Genomic DNA, 20,764 nt, shown 5'->3' on the forward strand with positions numbered 1-20,764 from the left:
CCTAGCTTGGTCGTGTCCTATGAATTGGGGGCGAGCCTGGCCTTTGTGCTTGCGTTGCGTTTGGACGAGCAGGTGGGGTGTTCAGGGCCCAGCTGCTGACACCTGATCCCGCCCTGGCCAGGTGGGAGGACGGAGATTGGCGGCTGGACCCTGAGATGCCCAAGATAACCAGTCAAGGAGATAACCAGAGTCAATCCCAGTCGAGTTGGGCGATAGGCTGAGATAACGCACCGAGCTGCTGAGGTAGATCCTGTCTGGAGACGCTCGGGCACCTTGATCCCAGGCCGGCCTGGCCTGGTGGGGGCGGGGGTGAGTGGGCACCAACCAACCTTGGCGTTTCCGTGGCTCGGAGCTTCTGTGCCCTTCCGCTTGCTCTGCTGTTGTTTTGTTTTTGGGTCACACCTCGCCATGCTCCGGGGTCACTCCTGGCTCTGCACTCAGGACTTACTCCTGGAGGTGCTCTGGGGTCCCTATGGGATGCCGGGATTGAACCCGGGTCAGTTGTGTGCAAGGCAAACGCCCTCCCCGCTGTACTATAGTTCTGGCCCCATGGCCCAAGAAAAATCCTTGCTGGGGTTGCCCTGTCCCTGGCGCCCTGTCAGCCTCGTGGGTCTGCACATGGCTTGTGCGACTGCCTCGAGTGGCCAGTGACAAGGGGCGCCCGCCTGGCCTCCTGCTCCCGAGGGCTGCTCTCTGCCCAGTGCTCCCGGCCCTGCAGCCCTCAACTCCTGCCATATGTTCGCTCCTCTTTTCTGTGGTGTCCCCCTCCTCTCTTGGTGGCCCTGGGGTCACCCCCGTTCCTGCGTGGTGCTGGGACAGCAGAGCTGCCGGGTTTGTGCCGGCTTTGTGCCAGGTGCACGTGTGACCCCAGGGGCTTGGACTCAGGACCTCATGCTTGTGAGGCAGTGCTCAAAACCCCCTCTCAGACATTCCTCCCCTCCAAGCTGAAGGAACAGACTTGACCCACGTTCAGGCTCACACTTCTGCTTCCTGCCGAATCACTGCCGGCCACTAGCAGGCCAGGACCCGTGTGCCACGCCTGTGTGAAGCAGGGACGTTCTAGGGCGTGAGCCTGCTAGTGTCTTTGTAATGGACACATGTGGTCCCATCACAGGATTTAGGGTCACCGTCCAAACACAAGAGCACGGGGGTGAGGGGGTGGGGGCTTGTTCAGGCCGGAGACTCTACTGGGCTCAAACACGGCACTGAGTGCTCAAGTCTCAGGGAGACAGTGAGGCTCAAACACATTTTCTTTTGCACCGTTTTTTTCTTTTTTTTTTTTTTTTGGCTTTTTGGGTCACACTCAGTGATGCTCAGGAATTACTCCTGGCAGTGCTCAGGACTGGTGATCGAACCTTGGTCAGCCGTGAGCAAGGCAAACCCCTCCCCACTGTGCTCTCACTTCAGCCCCTCCTTTTGCATCTTTTTGTGTTTTTTCAGAATTGATTGATTTCCTCGTAGCATTTGCTGGCCCTGACGTTCTCTGTGGAGTCCCTTGTTGCACACTGTGTTTCGTGGGCACCTTGACATCAAGACTTGGCGCTTGCCTGGTGCATGGCTGACCGCATAGGTCCCCTGAGCACCGCCAGGAGTGATTCCCGAGTGCAGACCCAGGAGTAACCCTGAGCACTGCCGGGTGTCCCAAAAAACAAAAGGAAAGAAAATAGGTATCCTTGCCCGGAAGGGTAGCCCAGGGCCAAGGAGCCTGCCTTGCCTGCGGCTGACCCCACCCCACCTGGTACGCCCCCCCCCCCCCCGTCCTGCCAGGATGAGCCCCCATGACTGGATCAGAGTTGGCCCTGAGCACTGCCAGGTGTCCTATCCTGAGCCCCCAGGTTAGGTCACTCCACCCTCCCACCTCCCCCCCACTCCCCCATTCCCACTCATTCATCCTCGAGGGGACCTGCACTCATTCAGCTTGTGCTCCCATCCGGAGCAGGCCAGGCCATACTCCTCTCTACAGCTCTCAGGCCTTAGTGGGCTGGGCCATTCCCTGACCACGGTGCGGCCGGTGTTGCTCATAACACTGGGGTCTCAGAGAGCAGGGCTGTCAGGGTCGGGCTCAGGGCCTCTGCCCTGTCTCTCTGCCCCCCTGCCCCCCTCCCACCCACAGCTTTCATGGCCCGGCTTCTGAGGAGGGCCCTGGGAACGGTCACTGGGTCCAGGTCCCACTCGGGGGACGCTGAATGACCTCAGTTGGAGATCTGTAACTGACAAACATTTGTCATATGTTTTCTGAAACCACTTTCACAGGGCCCAGGGGTCCAGAACTGGGCCCCGCAGGGACCAGAGGCACATTGGCCAGCTAGTGTTGGCGTCTGCAGGGCAGCCCTCTGGAGCCTCAGCCGGACCCTGGCGTCACGAAGGGTGGCGCCTGCCCCTTTAAGAAGGGCCCATGATGCCCTCCTCCTTGCTGAATTCTCGTTCTACCTTGGAACATTCTAGACTCCAACTGCCATTTTCAGTCTCTGCAGGAGACTGGCACGAGCCTGTTTGGCAGAGCTCAGTTCTTTAAGCTGCGAGTGCAGTGTGACACAGGTGAATCTGAGTCTCTGGGCTTTTTGCCCGGGTGCGGGCGGCTTTTTTCTCTAACAGTTCTTTAGTGTATGATAGTTTTTAATCTTTAGTTAGTTTAAGTTTTTTTTAGTAGTTATATATATATTTATTGGGGGTGGGGTGGGGTGGGGTGGGGTGGGGTGGCCATACCTGGCTGTGCCCAGGGGTCACCCTGGCCGGCTAACGTCCCTGTGCTGACGGAGATCGAGCCCAGGACAACTGGATAGAAGGCAAGTGCCCTCCCCACTGTCCTGCCTCTCTGCCCCCTGCGGACTGTTCTATTGAAATATGGAATGACTCTGAAGTCGGAGGGCCCTCATGGGGGGCTGATGAGAAGCAGAGGAGAAGATGTCACTCCCCCGGGACTGGCTGGAGCACTGGCACTGATGAGCATGATGAGCCCTGCCACGATGCCCACTAGGCCTTCCTGGGGTCTCAGGCCGGAGTGAGGGGTTGCCCTTTTCAGGGAAAGGGAGTTGATCCTCGACCTCCTCAGGCCCCCGGGCTTTTGTCCTTCTCGCAGAAAAGCATTTCAGGAGTTGAGCATGAAGCAGAAACATTTTATTTGGAGGCTTTTAGGAAGGGGAAGGAGGGAGGGAGTAACACGCTCGAGAGAGAGTGCGGCTTCTCCAGAGGCGCAGAAAGCCACTGAACACGTTAGGTTACTAGGTTGCGTTCGGTCCGAAAGTCCACACCTCAGGAGGGGAGAAGCCCGTGACATGGCCGACCTCGTAGGCAAGAGCAGTCCCTGGGCTCGGGCACACATGAGCGCCCTCCCTTGGTTCAAGGTGGCTAATCTAGGGTTTTCCCCAGGCTGCCCCTGGTGGGAGTTTCTAGCTACCTAGAGTCCGTTGCTAGGGTGGTTGCCAAGGGGGTAGAGTTGAGTGGTCCAAGGTCCTCTTAGAAATTCCTTTCCTGGCCTTTGTTCCTATTCCCTCAGGGGTCCAGCCTGCTCTGGGCCTCCTAATGTGGGTTAATTTTGACCAGACCTTGGGTCCTGTGCCCTCAGGTGGTCTTTTGGTGGCCATGAAGCTTTTGTTGACTTCCTCGGAGTTCCATTGCCATGGTGACGCTTCCCCCATCCACCTGTCTGCCTCAGTTCTGTGGGTTAAGAAATGGAGTTAATACTGGCTTGTAGTTATCAAACTTGGGCAGCGTCACAAGGAACGAAGGAAACGCCAAAACCTCCTTCGCTCCCCTTTGGCGCAATTTTTTTTTCTTTCTGGGTCACACCTGGTGATGCACAGGATTTACTCCTGGGTCTGCACTCGGGAATCAGTCCTGGCAGTGCTCAGAGGACCATATGGGATGCTGGGAATCAAACCTGTGTCGGCCGCATGCAAGGCAAACGCCCTACGCACTGTGCTATCGCTCTCCAGCCCCACTTTGGCGCAGTCTTGCTGGGCCCTTTTCCCTGGCAGTTCTCAGCCCATAGAAAAAAGTGTGCCTGTTGCTTGCCTTAGCTTCTGTGTGTAACCCCGGGCCTCTCACACACACACATACGCGCACACACACACACACACACACACACACACACAAGACCAGCCATCACTGCTGAGTCGCCTGCTGGCTAGTCAGTGTCTGGACGGGGAGGTGGTCAGTGACACTCGCAGTGCTCAGGGACGATTTCTGGCTCCTGAATGTGTTTGGGGGTGGGTGTGATGCCAAGGACTCACACCGAGAGTTAGCTGCCCGCAGGGCAAGTACCTGTCCCCTCTGCCCTCTGGCCCCGAATCTGCAGTTGTTTGTTTGTCTGTTTTGGATTGAGTTTTTGCGCAGGAATGACACTTGGTGGGCTCAGGGGGCTGTGCCGGAGGCTGGGCTCGCACTTGGGGTGGCGAGTGCCAGACTGGCAGCTCTCTGGGCTCTGGAAGCTGCTGTGGTCGCTCCCCTGAGACAGACTCTCTCCTCTGCTCTTCAGAGATTTATCCCTGAGAACAAGTGTGCCACAGAAGGCCCCACAGTGGGCACGATGGTCGGGGCCCGGTAGTGGCCACGGCAGCATCTTACCGCCTGACCATGAGTCTGCTGAGGCCCAGCGGGCTGAAGGCCCCCACCAAGATCCTCAAGCGTGGGAGCTGGGACCTGAAGGCGCCCTCGGCCGGTAAGTGCACTCAGCCCGGGCCAGGGGAGAGTCATTCCCACCCGGGAACCCCCTCTTGAGTCCTCGCCCAGGAAGGGCTCCCTGAGCTGTAGGCACGTTCGTGGCTCTAGGGACAGCTCTCACAGAAGAGTGTCACGTTCTGTGACTTTAGTGTCACGGCAACTGGTGACAGCTGAGGCGACCAACACACTCCCCCCTAACTGCTAGCTCCCTCGCCCAGGGTTGGGGACAGGCTGAGAGAAGTGGACTCACCTGGACTAAAGGGCCTCATTGCCTGCCGTAGCCACAGTACAGTGGGGAGGGCAACCGGCACCCCATGTGACTCTCCAGCCTCAACCTCACCATGAGTGACCCTGAGCGCAGAGCCAGAAATAGGCCCTGGGGACTAGAAAAAGAAGATGGGCCAGTGGACACAGCAGAAATAAGACACTGGGTTGGAGCTTTCGCCTGGCTTGGTCCGTAGCATCACAGGGTGTGTCCAAAGGTTTCCCCTCAGCAACCCAAAGTATGACTGCGGCCTGGGATGCTGCGGTTGGTAGGCATGTCCCCTTCACGGCGGGCCCAGCCAGGCTTCGCTACAAGCAGCCCCCGGCATTGGCTGGGAGTAGCCCCAAGCACTGCTGGGTGTCCCTCCCCCCCAACCACACAATAACTGGACCTGGACAGGCCCTTCCTGACCCTTCTGACCCTTTCTGCTGTTCCAGCGGCTGCTCCCGTTGAGAAGACCGTGCCTGGGGAGAAAACCCCCAGTGCCCCCTCCCTGGAGACGCAGGAGGAGTTTGTGGACGACTTTCAGGTCGGGGAACGAGTCTGGGTGAAGGGGAACAAGCCTGGATTCATCCAGTTCCTCGGGGAGACCCAGTTTGCCCCTGGTCAGTGGGCCAGGATCGTCTTGGATGACCCCATCGGCAAGAACGACGGCTCGGTGGCGGGTGTGCGCTACTTCCAGTGCGAGCCGCTGAAGGGCATCTTCACCCGGCCGTCCAAGCTGAGCAGGAGCTTGCAGGCCGACAATGAGACCAACGGCCTGCAGCCAGCGCCTGCTGCCCAGGCCACACTGCCCCTGTCGGCCTCCCCGGCCCCTGCCGCCGCCCCGAAGTCACCCCAACCCTCCGCGAAGGAGGCACCGGCCACCCATCACATCAGCAACCTGACCAGGACGGCCAGCGAGTCCATCTCCAACCTCTCGGAGGCTGGCTCCCTCAAGAACGGGGAGCAGAAGCTGAAGCTCAGGGACCGGGTGCTGGTGAGTGCCGAGGGCAGCGGTCGCGGGTGGGTGTCCATTCGCCTGTCTGGTCCATCAGCTCCTCCAGACTCGCGGTTTGGGTGGAAGCACGAGCAGCCGGGACGCCTGGTCCTGCAGTTTCCAGCGTGATGGTTGCATGCGGGGATGCTGCCAGTTTTACCAGTTTAGCCAAAACAGGGTGGAGGGGTCATGCCGTGGGGAGGCTGCGTGCCTTGCACACCTCTGACCCAGGGTTTAAATCTTGGTCCCATGTACAGTCCCCCAAGCACATCCCGTAGTGATCCCTGAGCACCAAACCAGAAGTAAGCCCTGAGCACTCTGACTGTGACTCAAAAAAACAAACCAACGAACAAAGTTGGAAATCGGTTCCATTGCTCTGGTTTTTGATGTTTGTGTTTGGGGCGTCACAGGACTCACGCCGAGCCACTCCGGGCTCGGCTGTGCGCAAGCCCTGAGCCGTCTCTCCAGATGTGTGTGGTTTGGTGTTTGGGCCACACCTTGCCGTGCACAGGGCTTCCTCCTGGTGCTGAACTCACGGATCACTCCTGGTAGGGCTCAGGGGACCATCTGGGGTGTCGGGATGGACCCTGGGTAGGCCACGGGTAGGGACCCGTCTCCGGAACATTCTCAAGAGTATGTTTTGCTGTCTTGGTTGCTCGATCTTCAGACTCAGCACCTGCTCTTGTGTTTCTCTGAGCAGCTCCGGGAAGGCCTTCGGTGGGGGCGAGGGGGCACCCTCCGTGAAATGAGTTTCTGGTGGGGGTCACCAGGTCCCTGCACGTGGCATCCTCAGTCCACCCCAAGCCCATTCCTCTGCACAGGTCCCCAAAGCAGAGGCGCTTGTCTGTAGACAACTGTTCTCCCCCAGCAGAAGCACTCAATAACGCTTTCAGAACCCGTGGGAAGCGGCCGGGAAAAGTCCCCTTGGGGATGTCTGAGGCGGGCTGCTCTGACCAGACAGACTGGGGGCTGGCCCCGGAGCCAGTGGCTTCCCGGGGACCACAGGGATGGCCACCGCCAGGCCGGTGTCCGAGCGGTGGAGGCCGGAGAGGAGAGCAGTGAGGGGACCCGCCTGCAGGCGCAGGGTGGCCTTCGGAGGGTCCTGGAGGGTCACGGTCGGCGTTCGGTGGTGGCCAAAGAGTAACACTGGGAGGGAATTGGAGCTGGAGGAGACACACGGTTTAAAGACTGTTTGGGGGGCTGGAGCAGTAGTACAGCAGAGAGGGCGTTTGCCTTGCACTCATCAAACCTGGGTTCCCCGGTATCCCATAGGGTCCCCCAAGCATCGCAGGAATGATTCCTGAATGCAGAGCCAGGAGTCACCCCTGAGCATCGCCAGGTGTGACCCAAAGACCCAAAGAAGAAAAAAGACTTTTTTTTTTAAGTTGCATTCACAACCGTCCACGCCCCGACACAGGGACACCAGTGTCGTTGGAACAAGGGAGCGGGGACACCGCCACTGGCTCTGCGGTGAATAACTCTGATCAGTTATTCATTTATTGGTGGTGGTGCTCAGGGCTGAGTCCTGGCCCAGTGCTCAGGGACTACATCCGGGCAGGTGTGTGCAAGGCCAACACCCTGCCTGCTGTGCTGTTCTATTGCTCCATACCTCAGCTAGAGCACGCCTTTCAAAAAAAAGTTATTGAGGGTTTCTTTCGGGGACCACAACCAGCATAAGAGCTGTTTTCTGAAAGAAGAAGGGGGGAAATGAAAACTCACACACTTTATCTGGTCTTTTTCCTAATTCAAGGAAGGTTTGCTTGGCGCTCCATGGCCTAACGCAGTCGTGGTCAGGAGGCCGTGGCGAGTGGGGGCTGGCCTCGGGGCACTGAGGCGAAGCTCCTGTGTAGGGCTGGTGCCTTCCCGGCTCTCCAAAGGGCCTCCTGCCCTTTGCCCCATTCTTCCCTGTGCACAGGAAGTCTAGGTTCTGCCCCAGCTGGCCCCGATGTTTACGGGACTGACCTCCGAGGAGCCCTTCGAAGGCTCTGACATGGCTGTTCCAGCCTCCAGGCCTGTGGAAGACGGTCCCCTGCCCCCGGCACTCCCTGTCACTGGCAGTGGACAGACTGCCCCCATGCTTGTGCTACTTTGGTTCTCTCTGGAGACTAAGGGACCCTCAGTGGGGTCACTGTAAATGCCCAGCTCTGACCTCAAGTCCCGTCTGTGCTTGCAAGTAGGCAGGGGTCTCAGAGCGGGACAGTTAGTCGCTCTGGTCAGTCTTATGGTGTCTCAGAGCGGGAGGTCACTCTGTTCGTCCTGTGGCATCTCAGAGTCCAACCATGAAGAGTTTCTCCAGGCTGATGTGCGGTGGTTCTCCTGACCTTGGGAGATCACTTCCCTTCTCTGCAGCTGAGCTCTGACAGAATGTTCTGGAGACAGGCTTGCAGCAGTTTTGGGCAGATGATATTTCCAGGATATGATGTCAGGGTCTTGAGAGACTTGACTGGCTTCCAGCTGTGCTGTTCCAGGAGGCTGTTTCTGGGTCAGGGACAGCATGTTCTGTGCCAAATTCTTCACCGATGACCAGCTGTGAGACAGGAACTTTGCAGCCTCTTCTCACCCCAGGGCCGCCACCCCAGCCACCAGTCTCTTGTTCTTTTATTCCTTGTCACACTCACAATGCCCAGGGCCCACGCCTGGCCACGGAGGCTGTGCCAGGGCATTTGCAGATGGCACTTCAGGACACACAGAGACAGTCCTGGGTGACGCTGCTACCCCTCGTACTGCGAGTGACCCCCGAGCACGTGAACCCAGTCCTACCCCAGACCCGAAAAAAATGAAAACCACGCTCTCGGGCATTATTAGTTGAGGTTCTCTCTCTCTCTCTCTCTCTCTCTCTCTCTCTCTCTCTCTCTCTCTCTCTCTCTCTCTCTCTCTCCTTTCTGTTTTGACTTTTTGGTTTTGGGGCCACTCCTGGCAGTGCTTATGGGTCACTCAGGCTTTGCACTGAGGAATCACTCTTGGCGGGCTAGGAGGACCATCTTGGGTGTTGAGGATTGAACCCAGGGTGGCCACACACAAAGCAAGTGCCCTTCCCCCCGGTGCTCCAGCCCTTTTTGTCAGCATTCCCGTCAGTGTCCAGCACTGTGATTCTGTTTTGCTCTGCGTCCCGGGGGCTAAGCATCAAGCCAAGGCATAGTTAAGGAGAACTGGAAAATCGAAAATCGAACTCTGCTAAGATATGACAACAGTCATTTTCCTTTAGCTGGTTTCTGGCTTAATTGCTCTCCAGTGTTGGGGTTGCCACGGCTCCGCTCCCACACCCACGGGGCAGCGACCCCCTCGCCACACCAGGTGGCTGGCCTGGGTCAGAGATTCCCAGGGGTGTGGTCAGCCAGGCCACCAGTGACAGCGAGTGGGTGTGAACGCCGCTGCCTTGCATGGACACTTGAGCAGCAGCGTCTGCTCACGCTGTAGGGGTTGAGCGGGGAAATGCACCTTGACCTTTGAGGTTTCTTAAGGAAATCCCTACTCTGAAGCCAGAATGTTCCTTCTCGGGGGTGGGGGCGCTGTGCACAGTCCAGGGTGCCTGACCCGCGTCCCTCCGGCAGGTGGGAGGCGTGGAGGCCGGTGTGGTACGCTTCCTCGGGGAGACGGACTTCGCCAAGGGGGATTGGTGTGGCGTGGAGCTGGACAAGCCGCTGGGCAAGAACGATGGTGCCGATGGTGCCGTGGCCGGAACGAGGTGGGTCCTCCTGCCCCTCCCCAGACAGCCTGGGGCAGTGCACGGTGCCTGGGAGGTGCTGAGGGGACTGCAGGCCACTTCACTTGGTTCTTAGACAGGGCCACTTCCGGTGGCACTCAGGGACCCTGCAGGGATGTGGGGACAGCCTGGGGCTCCCACATGCAGCTGTGCTCGGCCCTCAGGAACCCCCCGGGCCTGCTGTCGCCCTTCAGATGCCGGGGAGGCTGCTTGGAATCGCCCTTGGTTTGCATGGTGGGGGTGGGCGGCATGCGAGGGAGTGTGTGTATGAATGTATGAATGTGTGTGCTTCGGAGTGTGGATATGTATGTATGAGGGTGTGTGTATGTGAGCGTGTGAGTGTGGGGCTGTGAGAGTGTTGGTGAGGGCATGAGCATGTGAGTGTTTGTGGGGGTGTGAGCATGTTTGTGAGGGAATGAGAGCGTGTCATTGTTGGTTTGAGAGCGTGCAAGTGTTGGTTGGGGTGTGCGTGTGTATGACTGTGGGGCTGTGGGAGTGTGGGAGTGTTTGTTGGGGTTTGAGTGTGAGTGTGTTTTTGCTGGGGTGTGAGTGTTTGTGGGTGTGGGACGTTGGGAGTGTGGGAGTGTTGGTTGGGGTGTGAGTGTGTGGGAGTGTGGGAATATCGGTTGGGGTGTGAGTGTGTGTGTTGGGGCGTGAGTGTGTGTGTTAGTTGGGGTGTGAGTGTGTGAGTGTGGGGCTGTGGGAGGGTATGAGTGCTTGTTGGGGAGTGAGTGTGTGTGAGTGTGGGGCTGTGGAAATGTGGGAGTGTTTGTTGGGGTGTGAGTGTGTGTGTTTGTTGGGGTGGAAGTGTGAGAGTGTGGGAGTGTTGGTTGGGGTGTGAGTGTGTGTGTTTCTTGGGGTGAGTCTGGGAGTGTTTGTTGGGGTGTGAGTGTGTGTTGGTTGGGGTGTGAGTGTGTGGGAGTGTTGGTTGTGTGTGAGTGTGTGTTAGTTGGGGTTTGAGCGTGTGTGAGTGTGGGGCTGTGGGAGGGTATGAGTGCTTGTTGGGGAGTGAGTGTGTGTGAGTGTGGGGCTGTGGAAATGTGGGCGTGTTTGTTGGGGTGTGAGTGTGTGTTTGTTGGGGTGGAAGTGTGAGAGTGTGGGAGTGTTGGTTGCGATGTAAGTGTGTTTGTTTCTTGGGGTGAGTCTGGGAGTGTTTGTTGGGGTGTGAGTGTGTGTTGGTTGGGGTGTGAGTGTGTGGGAGTGTTGGTTGTGTGTGAGTGGGTGTTTCTTGGGGAGTGAGTGTGTGTGAGTGTGGGGTTGTGGACATGTGGGAGTGTTTGTTGGGGTGTGAGTGTGTGTGTGTTGGGGTTTGAGTGTGTGGGAGTGTGGGAGTGTTGGTTGGGGTGTGAGTGTGAGTGTGTGTTGGTTGGCGTGTGAGTGTGTAGGAGTGTTGGTTGGGATGTGAGTGTGTGTGTTTGTTGGGGAGTGAGTGTGTGTGAGTGTGGGGCTGTGGAAATGTGGGAGTGTTGGTTGGGGTGTGAGTGCGTTTGTTGGGGTGAGTGGGAGTGTGAGAGTGTGGGAGTGTTTGTTGGGGTGTGAGTGTGTGGGTGTGTGGGGCTGTGGGAGCGTGTTAGTTTGTGGGGGTGTGAGACTGTGGGACTCAGTGGACTTCTCGGTCGGCGCTTGTGTCTCTTGCCGAAGGTGTTTTTTGTCCCTCCCCTCCTCGTTGTCCGCAGGTACTTCCAGTGTCAGCCCAAGTATGGCTTGTTTGTTCCCATTCACAAAGTCACCAAGATCGGCTTCCCCTCCACGACGCTGGCCAAGGCCAAGGCGGCCACCATGAGGCGTGTGATGGCCACCACCCCCACCAGCCTGAAGCGCTGCCCGTCGGCCTCCTCGCTCAGCTCCGTCAGCTCCGTGGCCTCATCCGTGAGCAGCAGGCCGAGCCACACGGAACTAGTAAGCAGCCCCCGCCCCCCGCACTGTGCGATGCTCAGGCCCCCACAGACTCCCAGGGCCCCAGGGGCGAGAGGCGGAACAGGATCGGGTGGGCTAAGCAGCTCCGGGTGGCAGGGAAGTGGCTTCCCAGCCACCACTGGTGACAGGAGCAGGGATGGCCCTTTCCTCGGGTGCTCAGGGCTCAGGCCACCTTAGGGATGAAGTGGGGTAGGTGAAGGGGGCGTCTGAGGGTCATAGTGGGGCCCAGAGACTCTGGGGAACGCTTGGCGCTTCCTCTTGCTTGTTTGCTCTCTCCGTCTCTCCCTGCTCCCTCCTGTCCCTCTGCACCCCTGTCGACATGCAGAGGGGCCTCGACTTCTGTCCATTGTGGGGCTGCAAGTCAAAGCTGGGGCTTCGTGGCTTCTCACCTCACGTCTATCTGAGTCATAAACACTAAAGTGTGTCCGAATGTGCAAGGGTTTTTCCACAGGGAAAACAGGCCCACGATGGAGAGGGTGTCCCGGTGGGGCTGGCTCTGCTTGGGGCTGCGCTTCCTGCGGACCCCTCTGCTCCGTGCATTGACCCTCGATGCGGAAGAGGAGGGAGTGAGTGTGTGTGCAACGGAAGATACAAAACAGATGATGCAGGAACGGGAGCCAGGAGGCCGCGCGCCTGGGGCCAGTCCTGTCTTGCTCGACCACCACCAGGTTTCCCTGCCCTACCTACATCCTCACGTCCGACTCCTCCTTCCCCTCGCCTCACCATTTAGGAGGGGAGCAGACTCAGAAGCCCCTCTCCTTCCCTTGTGAGCCAGCCCATTTGTGGAATTTGGTTTTGTTTTTCTGCTTGACTGTGGGCCACACCCTGCAGTGCTTCAAGGGGCCGTTTGCAGTGCTGGGGTTGAGCCGGGGCCTCCCACATCCGAGCAAGAGCCCTACACCTGAGCCATATCTCCACCTCCCCCCGCTGTCTTGTTTTGAGAACAAGTTTGGGGTCACACCTGGCAGAGCTCAGGGCTTTCTCCCGCCTCTGTGCTCGGGATTATTCCTGAAGGGCCTCCAGGATTGAGCCTGGGCAGCGCTGGGGCTTCGCTCTCCAGCTCTTTGGCCCCTGCCTTGCATATCTTTATGCAGGGTGGAGCTCACTCCTGAACTGAACATCACCGTTAGCACGTATGACAGGAATATAGAATGATTCTGTGTAAGTTCATGGAAGTATACCTCGACAACATAATTCCATACGTGCACACACAAGCGTTCACACACACACAGCCACTCATACATGTACACGTAGTGCATACCGTATATGCACAGGCTTATGGGTATATACACACAGGCACGTACATGCATAAACACAACGCGCACATGCACACAGGTATGTGTAGACATGCCCACAGGAACATACATGCATGCATACATACATGCACACAGGTCCGTGCGTGCCCTGTGGGAGGCCTCCCGGTTCACTTGTTGTCTGAGTTGCTCTTCTGAGGTACCAGGCTCCCACAGAGGGTCTGGCCTTGCTGGGATGGAGCCTGGGGCCTCACACACCATGCGAAGGGCAGAGGCTTTGGCATCAACATCCTGAGTTCAGTTCATGGCCCCGACCTTGCCCAGCCCCTCAGCGCCCGCCTCCCCCCATGCCAGGGGTGCTGCTTTCTCCCTGCTCCGGCGCCTGAACCTCACAGTCTCGTTCATCTCCATGGTTGGCTGAAAGAAGCCCTTCCCTCCCGTGCTGGTTTCCTCAGGGAGCTGTCTCGGGCCCAGGAAGCGTGTGCGTCCGGCCTGCCCCACCTGCTCAGGCCAGGAGGCTGAGGGAACACCGCCGCCCGCCTTTCCTAGTTTTTATATTTGTTCTTTGGTTTTGGGGCTCACCTGGCAGTGCTCGAGGACTCCAGGCGTGGTGCTTGGGGGATGCTCCCGGTCGAGGGGGTTTGAGCCCAGGTCTTGGTGCGAGACCCCCAAGGCTGCCAAGCTCTTCCCAGCCACCCCGCGAAATCCAAGTTGACTGCAGTTCCTGGGAGCACTGCACATGGCTGAACCCGAGAGCTCGTGTGCTCCTAGAAATTTTATTTATTTATTATTTGGTTTTGGGGCCACACTCAGGGGTGCTCAGGGCTTATTCCTGGCTCTCTGTATGGGGGAGGTATCACTCCTGACGGTGCTGGATCTTGAACCTCTGCAAGCACCTTCCCCCCACCCCACCCCACAACAGACTCTTTGGCCCTGGGGAGAGCATTTAATCCGACCAGATATACTTGTAACTGTATCGGGAAGTCACGGCCAGATCCTTACACAGAGGCAAGGATGAGCCCGCTCCCCAGACAGAACCAGGTAGCTCGAGAGCTCGCAGCAGGCAAAGCAGCAGTGGACAGCCTGGGCCCTGCTGGGCCCGTCGGTCAGGAGGTGTTTGGCAGCAGCTCAGATGATGCAGGAAAGCTGCAAGAGACCCTGCGGCTGGACCGCAGCAGGGCGATGGAACACGGATGGCCGGGCAGAAGGAGCGGACGTCCTCGGCCACCCCCGCCCTAGCACCTGCCACCGTGTGCCTGAAGAATGAAGACCAGGTCCCACCTTGTCCCCTCCTGCAGGGGCCGTTGTGCCGAGAGGGATCTGGGTCTGCAGAGCGACCATGAGCGACCACGAGCCCAGGATAGAACAGACAAGACCCCCGGTCCCCGCAGCCCTTCAGCCCACTCCGCTCCCCTTCTCACTGTCTTTGCCTCTTCTCTCCTTCCCTTTGTGCTTGGTCTTTCCCTGAGCTGCCTTTGCTGTCCTGCTTGCTGGGCGTGAGCCCTCACATATTCTCACCCACCACTTGTTCCTTTGTTTTCCTGGACTTTGGGCCACACCCCAGCAATGCTCAGGACTTACTCCGGACTCTGCACTCAGGAGTGACTCCTTTGGGCTCGGGACCCTATGGGGTGGGAACCTGGGATCCAGCTCGGGTCAGCGGCGTGCAAGGCCAGCGCCTTCCCCGCAACTTTATCATTCTAGCCTCTCATTCCCCACTTTCGAAGGCAGATGGCACAGGGGTCTTTTATGGGGTCACACCCAGTGACCCTCAGGGGCATGGGGCCTTTCCCAGAGACAAGAGTCTCTGGTTACTGCTATTCAGGCCTGGGGCAGGTGCCGGGGAGATCGAGGTGAGCTGGAAGGAAGAGAAGGGCCAGGCTGCCCTGGGGAGACCCTGACAGACCTGCAAGGCTGAAGATGCTGGAGCCAGCCTCAAGCTCATGCCAAGGGCTCAGCCTTAAGGAAGCTCAGGCCAGAGCGGGCTGTGGAGGGGGCTGCCTCCGGCTCTCCAGAAGAGTCTCTGGATTCCCACAAGGCCCATCAGTCGAGCCCAGGTCCCGTCCAAGGATCTTCGGGAAGGTTTCAAGACGCTTCTGCTGAGAGTCGCTGGCCCATATGCACGGATGCAGCGCTGCTCCATCTGCTTTGCTGAGGATAGCCGCGTGCATGCCCGTGTCCGCCACCCCCACCCCCTTCACGTCTCTTTTTCCTTTGCAGTTGCCAGAAACCTCCTCTCACTATGCCTGCAAGATCTCCAGCACCACCGCCCTCCAGGAGGCACTGAAGGAGAAGCAGCAGCACATTGAGCAGCTGCTGGCCGAGCAGGACCTGGAGAGGGTGGAGGTGGCCAAGGCCACGAGCCATGTGGGGGTGATAGAGTAGGAGCTGGCCCTGGCCGGGACGGGCATGACCAGGTGACATCTGTGCAGACGGCTGTGCCGGGGCCAAGAGACACTTGCGGCAAATGCTGGGCGCGACCTTGGTGCAGGCGGTGCAGGGAGAGGCTGTGGGTCCCCGTCTGCCGTCGTTGCGGTGGCATCCGGCACATGGTTTGATCACATGCGCCTTCTGCTCACCCCGTGGGGGTTCAGGGAGCGCCGAGTTGTCCCCGCCGGTGCTTTCGTGGTGTGGTTCCCCCCCGGCCTTCCAGAAATGCTGCAGCTTAGGTGGGAGACGCGTTCAGTGTGCTGCGGTGGCAGGTGGCGGTGCCAGCCCACAGAGGGCTGTCGGGGGCGGGCGAGGACACTCACGCGCCGTTGCCTCCATAGCATGTCCTGGAGTTAGGGGCCAAGATGGACAAGCTGCGGGCCATGGTGGAAGTGAGCGACTGGGAGAAGGTGGAGCTGCTGAACCAGCTGGAGGAGGAGAAGAGGTGAGGCCGTGCCCCAAGCTGGGTAACTGCCTCGGGCGGGGCGCGCCTGGCCTTCCAGGGCTGTGAGGACCAGAAACCACCGAGTGCCCAGTCCTGAGCGTGGCCTCACAGGGGGGAATGGGGGGAGCTCACTGGAGCCCAGGCACCCCCGGCCCTCCCTGCTGTGTCCACGTTGCCTGGTGTTCAGGAGGCCTGTGCTGGGTGGCTGGGAACTGTCCTATCCCAGTGGGGCCCTGTGGGAGTCCCTGGGGTTAAGTCCCAGGTGGGAAGAAAACCGCAGCACCCATGGAGCACGGCAGCAGCCAGGCAGGGCGCAGGCCAGGCTGCAGACAGACGGATGCGGGGTTCAGGTCGGGCTGCAAACAGACGGACGCAGGCCTCAGGCCTGGCTGCAGAGAGATGGACACGGGGTGCCGGCCGAGACCGCCTTCTCAGATGGTCTTCCGGCAGTGTGGTGCCCAGGGGCACTGCCAGTGCCCGGCTCAGCTCCTCAGCTCCACATGCCGAACTCGCCACGTCCCCTGGGAGCACCTCCTGCCCACCCTAGCCCCGAGTCCTTTGCTGCTTCTCTCCCAGGGGCTCAGTTGTTGTCCCGATGCGGGGACAGGAGCTGCCTGACAGGGACTGGTATGTTCCCCGGGTCAGTTTTTAACCACCTCTGTTAGCTGCGAGGCAGAAAGGGTTGATATGACACTGCGCCTGGCATTGGCTCTACAGAGCTTCCTCCTGTAGCCTGCGGGTCCCACCCAGTGCTCGAAGCCGAGGGGACTCGCTGACTTTCTTTTTTTTTCTTTTTGGGTCAACCCAGTGATGCTCAGGGGTTACTCCTGCCTCAGCACTCAGGAATTACTCCTGGCATTGCTCAGGGGACCATAATGGGATGCTGGGAATTGAACCCGGGTCGGCCACATGCAAGACAAACGCCCTGCCCGCTGTACTCTCGCTCTGGCCCTCGCTGACTCTCAGCCCTCCTGTGTGTGGAGCCGGGGGCTGGGTCAGGCGCGCATCTACAGGATGGTGGCCCTCATGGGGGGCAGCAGTGACGCCCCTCACAACTCTCCCTCTCCCCCACAAGAAATTGGAGGACCTCCAGTTCCGAGTCGAAGAGGAGTCCATCAGCAAAGGCGACCTGGAGGTAAAGCCCGGGCAGGTCCCAGAGGCTTGCAGGGTGCAGGCAAGGATGCGGGGTGGCCTGGCCAACCCCGCCGGGACCACTTCTGCTGGAGACTCCGAATCAGACAGGGATACCTGGGGTCATGCACCTGGCAGGGCCCGGCGGAGGCACCTCTGCTCCTTGGAGCCGGAGGCTGCTATTGATGAGCGTTTTTCTCTCATTCTGACAGTCGGGTCTACACCTTTGCCTCAGCTTTGATTTTCAGTCGAGCAGCACAAATCAAATCCTTTAGAACCCCAGTTTTTTGAAGGTATTCCTTAAAACAAGAAGAAGCAAACAGTCAGTTTGCAAAAGAATAATTTCTATTTCTGCTTCTTTTCCTTCCTGTTTTAAGTTCATGGAAATTTTGTTTTCCCACCAGAAGGAGGTGAAGGCCCTGCAGGCGGCCTCCGAGAAGCTTGCCAAGGAGAACAAGTGGCTGAGGACCAAGCTGGACCATGCCAACAAGGAGAACGCAGACGTGATAGCCCTGTGGAAGTCCAAGCTGGAGACGGCCATCGCCCCGCACCAACGGGCCATGGGCGAGCCAAAGGCGTTCGTGAGCCAGGGCGTGGGCGCCGAGGCGGCCGAGCTGGCCGAGCTAAAGATGCAAATCGAGAGGCTGCAGTTCGAGTCCCAGCAGGAGGTGGAGAGCCTGAAGGCCCAGCGGGCGGCCGAGCGTGCAGCGCACACCTCCGAGCTGCAGACGCTCAGGTCGCGGCTGGTCAGGACGGCCCAGGAGCAGAAGAACAGCCTGGAGGCCGCGCGGGCCAAACTCGACCAGACCGAGGACCAGCACCTGGTGGAGATGGAGGACGCCCTGAACAAGCTGCAGGAGGCGGAGACGAAGGTAAAGCACCTGGAGGGGTTGCGGGCCATGTTTAGTCAGCAAGCCCAAGCCCAGGCCAATGCCACGGCGCAGCTGGTGGCCACCCAGGAGAAGCTCTTGCAGCTTGATGGGCTCCGGAAGGCCAGTTCCGAAGGTAAATTGGGAATGGAGAAGCTCAGGCAACAGCTCCAGGTGGATGAGTGGCAGATTCAGGAGTTAGAGAATGCAAAGCGGGCCGAGAGTGGCAGGTTGGTACCCGGGCGCCCTCGCCCACTTCCACGCTCGCTCCCTGCATGCTGTGTGTCAGTCTGCTCACCGCCGTGTTCCGGCTTGGTGCTGACAGGTCTCCCGGTCATGTCCCGTGCGGTTCCCTCTGATGGGACTGAGAACCTTTCGGCACGATTCTGGGGCTGTCATTGGTCCCCAGCACCCGGATGCCATTCTAGCCTTGGCCCCGGCTAATCAGGCCCGTCTGGGGTCTTTCTGAAACAGAGAACTCTTCACAAGGCCAGTGAGAAAACAAGATAGGAGCCCCCAAAGCAAACCTCTGCTCCCCCCCTTGGGCCCCCTGCGTACTCGCCGAGTCCGCCCAGACCCTTGGGCTCGAGTCTGGCCGCGAGGGTCTTTCCCTGACCTTGCTGACCACCTGCTCGTGTGACTGACTTTGCTGTCCTCTCCCCAAGGCGCCTCAGTTTCCAGCTGGTGCTCAATGCCTCTGAACCTCTGAGCTCCCTCAGGGCTAGTGACGTGGCCCATCTTGGTATTTCTCATTGCCAGCCCCTCCCTGCCTGCAGCACAAGCCCCCGCCCAGCCCTGCAGAGATTTCAGCCCTTTCAGCCTCTAAGGGATGCTTGGGCCAAGTCCGCCTTCCAGCATGGCCTCCTGCTGGCCACAGGCATGGACTCTCATGGTAGCCCTGACCCTGGGGAAGGACAAGACAGTGAGATCTGGGCCATTTCGAGGAAGCTGCAGTTCTCACCAAGGAGCCCCGAGAAATGCCCTTTTCCTCCTATAGGATTGTGGTGGCAGGGACGCGCCCTCCCAGCTGCACCCCCACCCCCCCACCCCCGCCCCACCCCCCGGCACTGTGCGCTTTGTTGGAGAAACTTCTCTGTTGGCCTAGATGGAAGGGCTGTGGGGTTTGTAGACAGGACTGACAGACATAACAGAGGGACCCAGAGACCCCCGGGAGTTCTTCTCAGGACTCAGGACTCCTTAGCTGGCATTCCAGAAACAAAAGGAATCAATTCCTAGGACACAGCAGGGGATAGTTGACCCACTTGTTCGCATCAAGATGTAACAAACATCAAGTTCTGGTGACTGCTGTCACCAGATTAGTGGATTAGAGGTTCTTCAATTTAAATTTAATATTGAAACCCCTCAAACTTTTAAAGTCACAGAGAATAAACTACAAGAAAGTAAATCTTGGGGGCTGGAGTGATAGTACAGTGGGAAGCGCATTTGCCTTGCATGTGGCCCACGTGGGTTCGATCTCCAGCGTCCCATAGGGTCACTGTCATTGTCACTGTCCTCCCGTTGTTCATCGATTAGCTCGAGCAGGCCAAAAAAAAAAAAGATGACCTTTTCTTCCCTCCCTCCCCTCCCTTTTCCTTTCTTCCCTGTTTCCTCCCTCCCTCCTTCATATCCTTAGCCTCCCTCCTCCCTTGCTTACGTCCTTCTTCCTCGCCAAGCCATGCTCTGGGCTCTGGGGTCCTCCCGCCCAGCAGTAGTGGGTCTTTTCAGCTTGTGGACCCATCTCAGGCTCGCCCAGTGGTGCTGCAGTTCCAACTCGGGCCTGGTGTGTACTCCAGCCCTTTGTGCCGTCTCTCCGCCCCTGGAAAGTCAGTCTTTCTCATAGGCTTTCTTATTTTCTGGTCACTCCAAATTTAGGTCTAGAAAACATCTGTGTTTGGGCCGTTTTCTATAACCACTAGACAGTCATCACCAGAACTGACGGCGCCAAGGCCTTGGCTTCACGAGCTTCAGGCAATCACGCTCACCTCACGCCTCTGTTCTTCGGGGTTGTGTTGGGTCATGGGCTTCTCATACGTGTTTTCTGTTTTGTTTTCCCCTTCCCGTTCCTGTTCGTCTCCTTGGTCCATTCACTCCATCCTTGTCACTCTGGTAGGCCGATAGCCTGGCCGAGAAGCTGCAGGGGAAGGGGCTAGCGCTTCGTAGTCTTCAGGAGAACTTGAACGAAGCCAGCCAAGTGAAGGGGCCATGTGTGCGCGTGTGTGTGTGCATGTGTGTTTGTGTGTGCGTGCTGGTGAGCAGAGCAGAGGGGCTGTGTGTGTATGTTTATGTGTTTGTGTGTGTGTGTGTGTGTGTGTGTGTGTGTGTGTGTGCGCGCGCGCGCAAGTGTGCTGGGAGCGGGCAGGGGGCCGGCGGCTGACGGTGGCCCCTGGCTCCCCGCAGGAAGAGAAGGTGGACGTGAGCCGCAGCCAGTGCCAGGCTCTGCAGGCCGAGCACGCCAAGGCCAGTGTGGAGAGCCAGGCGCAGCACAAGGAGGCGCTGCAAGCCCTGCAGAAGCTGCTGCTGCAGGCGGAGGAGAAGCTGCAGGCGGCGCAGGCGGAGAACGGGAGCCTGCTGCGGGAGGTGGCCGAGCTGAAGATGCAAGCCGACAAGGCCAAGGTGTGTGGGCGCAGGGCAGCCGTCTCGGGGTCGGGCTCTGTTGGGGGGCCTCAGCCTGCAGCCTCAGACACTTCCTCCGCCCGTCAGCGCCTGTGAGAGCCAGAAGGGGGGTTGTTCCCGGGGCGCCGGGCAGAACACATAGAAGCCCAGGGACCCCAGCTTGGGTTTTCCGTTTTGTTTTTAGCTTGTTCAGTAAGTTCAGGCCTTCGTGTTTTCACTTGATTGCTCAAAGGCATTTTTTAGTGTATCAGAGAAATGTTAAGGTTCGAAGCTCAGTGGAGAGAAATAGAGTGGCTGGAACTAGTGCAGCAAGAGGGCACTTGCTGTGCACGTGACCCACCGGGGGATCCCCAGCATCCCCCATGGTCCCCCAAGCACCCAGGAGGAAGCCGTGACCTCTGCCGGGTATGAACCCCAAAACAAAAAGGAAAAGAATGTACACACACATATATGTGTGTACATACATAACATGTACATATGTGTACATCTTTATATCC

The 20,764-nt window shown here is 58.7% G+C and overlaps 1 pseudogene; it reads left to right on the forward strand.

Annotated features, from left to right (window-relative positions):
- Positions 1 to 20,070, forward strand: part of LOC130039168 (CAP-Gly domain-containing linker protein 1-like) — a 51,777-nt pseudogene extending 31,707 nt beyond the window's left edge.
- The last annotated feature ends 694 nt before the right edge of the window (positions 20,071 to 20,764 follow it).

The sequence above is a fragment of the Sorex fumeus genome, unplaced genomic scaffold (assembly GCF_029834395.1).
Source record: "Sorex fumeus unplaced genomic scaffold, SorFum_2.1 ptg000083l, whole genome shotgun sequence".
In the NCBI taxonomy this organism is placed as follows: Eukaryota; Metazoa; Chordata; class Mammalia; order Eulipotyphla; family Soricidae; genus Sorex; species Sorex fumeus.